This window comes from Panthera pardus, unplaced genomic scaffold (assembly GCF_024362965.1).
Source record: "Panthera pardus isolate Hobbes unplaced genomic scaffold, ASM2436296v1 HiC_scaffold_234, whole genome shotgun sequence".
NCBI lineage: Eukaryota > Metazoa > Chordata > Mammalia > Carnivora > Felidae > Panthera > Panthera pardus.
Window position 1 is genome coordinate 17,612 of NW_026526804.1, and position 4,522 is coordinate 22,133.

General features: G+C 56.2%; 1 long non-coding RNA gene across 1 annotated transcript; it reads left to right on the plus strand.

The window, feature by feature from the left end:
* Positions 1 to 3,981, plus strand: LOC109261471 (uncharacterized). The gene is made up of 2 exons (XR_008416903.1): positions 1 to 416; positions 3,513 to 3,981. It is a non-coding gene; the product is annotated as an uncharacterized LOC109261471 (long non-coding RNA).
* The last annotated feature ends 541 nt before the right edge of the window (positions 3,982 to 4,522 follow it).

Consider the following 4,522-nt stretch of genomic DNA (forward strand, 5'->3'; position numbering starts at 1 on the left):
TGTTGTATCAGTTTCAAGTAGACGGCATACCGTTTCACCAATTGCACACGTAACTCTGTGCTCATCACCATCACTGTGGTCACCGTGTGTCCCCATACAGAGTCCTTAGGGTATCACGGACCGTATTCCCTGTACTGTGCTTTTCATCCCCGAGACGGCCTTATTTGATATCTGGATGCTTATGCCTCCTAATCAGCATCATCTCTTTTGCCCACCGCCCCTACTCTCCTCTCCTCTGGCCACTACCAGTTTGTGCTCTGTGTTGAACGGACTCTTGATGCAAAGAATCGTTAACCTGGCTTGCAGTGAGTGTCGTTGTCATTTGCTGCTTTGCAGGATCGGCTTCTACAGAGCATGGAAGCGCTGAGGGCTGAATTAAAGCGGGCAAGACTGAGAGGCTCTTCGCTTCACCACGGGTATGACATTTCCCGGTTCACAGATGTGTTTGAGATGCGGCTGGGGGCGGCTTCCCTCTGTCACCAGTATGACCTGAACCAGCTCATGGTTCCAATGTAGAACCGTGAGTGTGCTATGGTATGACCCGAACCGGATCAGAGTTACACACAATAACCCTGAGTGTGTTGTAGTCTGATGCGATCCATTTTCCAGGTACCAGGTAACTGATGATGGGGCGGGGCTGGGGGGGACACTGCCCTTCACCGTGCCTAACATGAACCACCTCACAAACACATATGTTAGCACCTGCTGTGTATCTTCCAGAGGAATCCTTTGGCCGAATGGGCAGAGTGACTGGATGTAGCTCAGGGAGCCGGTAGCTTCGTAGTTGGCACGAGGGAGAAGTAAAACCTCATTCCAGAGGTTAGGTTTGGAATCTCAGGAGACCGGGAGGCATGACAGAGCTCACAGCCATGGGAGGAGGAGTGGAAGTTAGGGAAAGTTCTGTTCGTGTTTGGGTGGGTTTATTTGCGGCCTCCCTCCACCGAGTGTGGCAGTGATGGTGTGGGGCTAGGAGGGGTCCAGCGTGCCAGGTTCGGACCCAGCATCCCTGGAAGCTATGGTCCCTTCGGCGACGCCAGTGGGGTCAGCATGGGAGTGGACACGTGGCCATGGTTGTGAAGGTCACCTTCACATTGGTGGGGTTAGCGCAGTGCTCCCAGTTTCTTAGCTTTTTGAAAAGACTGGAGAATGACATGTAATCGCTTTAAGTCTGTTGGGACATTGGTGAGTCGCCTGTGAGGGAGCGGGTCAGCCGGCTTGTGAGCTGCGTCATGCAGACAGTAATTGTCAGCAAGGTATTAAAAGGTTTGCTTGCTTCTTTGTAGGAAATAGGTACCAGGTGAGAGTGATTCAGGTGTGACAGTGCCTCGAGTAGCTGACTGGGCCCCCTTAGGTGCAGGAAGCAGGCTCCTGCTCCAAAGGCAGGCCCACTCAGGCCGCACTGGGGTCTGTGCGGCTGCCGACGGGGGCTCTCGGGAGAGTCGAGGGTGTGCTGTGGCTGTCCTTGTTGAGCCTGCTTGTAGGAGAGAGGAGAAGTCAGTGAAGGTAGAGTCCCAAGCGGTGCTCCCTGTCCACGGAACTACTGGTGGCACGGCGAATGTGTGTCCGGAGAGAGAAGCACAGAGGAAGATCCGGGCACAGAGCAGCCTCTTGGTTGGCTGACGGAGAGCCTCGCCAGCAAGACACCAGTGTGCTGAGTGTCACCATTGCAGGGCTTGAAGACGGGTATGTGTGAGGAGGCCAAGGGAGCAAACAGTGGATGCGGTGCAGGCCCCTCGAGTGCATGTTGGAGTTCTCAAGGGAAGGGGCTGTGCAGGCCCCTGGAGGGTGGCACCCTGGGGCAGTTGCCATAAGAGGGACGTCCACGCCCGTCACCCGCCTGAGGTGAGCTGGCCAAGGAGAAGGATAGCGAGGATCGCAGTGCTCCCGTGGTTGCGGAGGCATTGGCCGCGGTCCCAGGTGGCCTTGTGGTCAGAAGACCCCGGGCAGGAGACCGGCTGAAGAACAGGGTCTGTTTGAAGCCGTCTCCCAAAGTGCTCTCTCGTGTGGTGGCAGAAGAGAGGCTGGTGGGAGCTGTGTCGCCGTGAGCAGCCGGGGGCCGTGGGGACGAGACTGAGAAGGCGGCAGGCAGGCTGGACAGCTGAGCTCTCCTGGCACGACCTCACAGCCACGTCTTCTGTTTGTGTCCTCCTCTAGCAAGATGACATGGTCTGGGTTGCAGAGGAAAAGAAAGGTGACAGACCAACTTCCACACGCAGGCGGGGCTGATGGGAGAGAGCTCTGGGATAGGACTGGATGCAGGGTGGTGGGGTCAGGAGCCAGGGAGCCTGAGATAGGGTGTCAGAGTCAGGGGACACACGCGAACCTCGGAGGAGCCACGGACCATCCCAGGTCACATGCGGGGTGGCGTGTGTGGCTCTCCCCGATTGGCGATGTGCCGTGGCCCCACAGCGGTGAAGCTAGACCACCTGAGCTCAGGTGAGCAGTTCTTCTGGGAATGGGGGGACCAGAGGAGGGGAAGATGGTTGTGGCCAGCGGGCAGTTCCGACTTGGCTGTCTTAGAAACAATCAGTACCCTGAGGCAGCACGTATTAATGACGTTTCTTGAAAGGCCGCAGAGAAGAGCTTGAAGCACCATAGAGGAGACGCCCTGTCGTGCTGGCTCTGTCTCCAGGCCACAAGGGGTGACGCCAGGGGCCCCCTCTTTAGTTGATGTGAATCAGATGGGCGTGTTCTGTCTCCCGAGACCATAAGGATTTGTGAAACGGAAGGCAGCCTCTCTTTTTTCCAGAGAGCAAGGAGCCACTGGACTCCCGTGCAGGGTTCAAGTGTGGAGGGTGAGCCCGTGGCTGAGGCCGGGCACGTGGGCTGGCGGGTGCTCCTTCACAGCTGCTGACCGCTTTGTGCCCAGAGCCTTTGCTGAGGGGAGCAGCTGACAGCCCAATTAAGTGACTCCACCCTAGGGGCTCGGGGCTCCATGGAACTTTTCTGGAGACTTCTGTGGCCAAAGGGGACATTTGTCTGTTAGTCTAACTGCACAGAGGCCAGAGACGCTTTTGCCTCCCGTGTACGGGAGCTGCGAGGTGTGGTTCCCGAGGATCCTGCCGCGGATGCCCCTGGGGCGCCCGATAGTGGCTGGTGGAGGAAAACCTGGGGTCACCTGGCATCACAGCGAGGGCCTTGGCACACGTGGGCCGATGGCAGGTGAAGGCCAGAGGGACGTATAGGAGTGCTTCCCGGTCAGTTGGGCAGGAGGTGGTGCAGACATGCTGGATGACAGCTTGACTGGGGGCAGGCGCTGCTCCACCTCGGGGACGTCTGGGCCGCGGGGATGCGTTGCACCTGCTGGGCCCGGGAGACCCTGTCTCCACAGGACCTGGCTAGCGGGCTTGCACTGGAGCCAGGGGCAAGGATGCCTTCCTTGGAGACCTTTTCCTGTGACCTCATTTTCCTAATTGACGGGTTTTGGCCTGGCTGACAAAGTCCCCTTTTCTTTAGATAACAACCTTGGTGTGTGTGTGCGTGTTTGTTGATTGTTTTCCTCCGTATTTCAGGCGGACGCACGTCGGCAGCATCCCAGCTTCCAGGTTCCGTCTGGCGGACAGCCCCACGGATGCCAGCAGTAGCCGCAGCGCGGTGTTGCGGCGCCGCCGGAAAGGCCGTGTGGCCCGTCTGCGACATGAGCCTTCCAAGGCAAGGACCTCCATCCTCTGGGGCTCTCGTGGGACCCACCTGCCAGCTCCAATGTCACCTGCCTGTTCCTGTCTGTGAGGCTCTTCTGGAACTAAAGGACTGATAGGCTGCTTTCTCCTTTCTGCTTCCCCCATTCTTCGTTTGCTGCCTTAGAATTTACTTTTGAGAGCTTTTGTTCTTTCTTTGTATAAAGTAGCAATGTGGATTAAGATAGGACCTAGTGTTAAGCACAGCACAATGCAAATTAGTAAGGGTTTGAAACGCTAATGAAGGTTAAAGGAACACGTGTATTCATCCTTAAACAACAAAGAATTCACCTTTGGAGTTTAAGTACTTTTGTCCTTTGTCTCTTCGGCTGCGTATATTTTTACATATTTGTGTAAGTTTTGAGCACCTGTAGTCATGGAACAAGTTTGGTGCAGACATCGTCCCAGAGCTAGGGTGCAGCATGACTGAAAAACCCAGATGAGGGGCGCCGGGTGGCTCAGTCGGTCAAGCGTCCGACTGCTGATTTCTGCTCGTGTCACGATCTCTGGGTTTGTGAGATCGAGCCCCGGAGCCCCGCAGCCCCGCATGGGGCTCTGCGCTGACCGCGCCTAGAGCCTGCTTGGGATTCTCTCTCTCTCCCTCTCTCTGCTCGTCCCCCACTTGAAATAAAACAAAGAAAACAATAAATAGATAAAAAGTCAGAGGAGAGGCCTGCACCCCTATGTGTGCGCAGTGTAGTGAGAAGAGACCAGCAGCGAAAGGGAAGTAAAAGGCGATATGTGTGTTAGTTATCTATTTCTGTTTGACAGATGATTGACAAGTCCCTAGATGGGCACCTGTGGATAGCCCCAGAGTCCAAGGGTGGCTCTCTGGGCACTGCCCA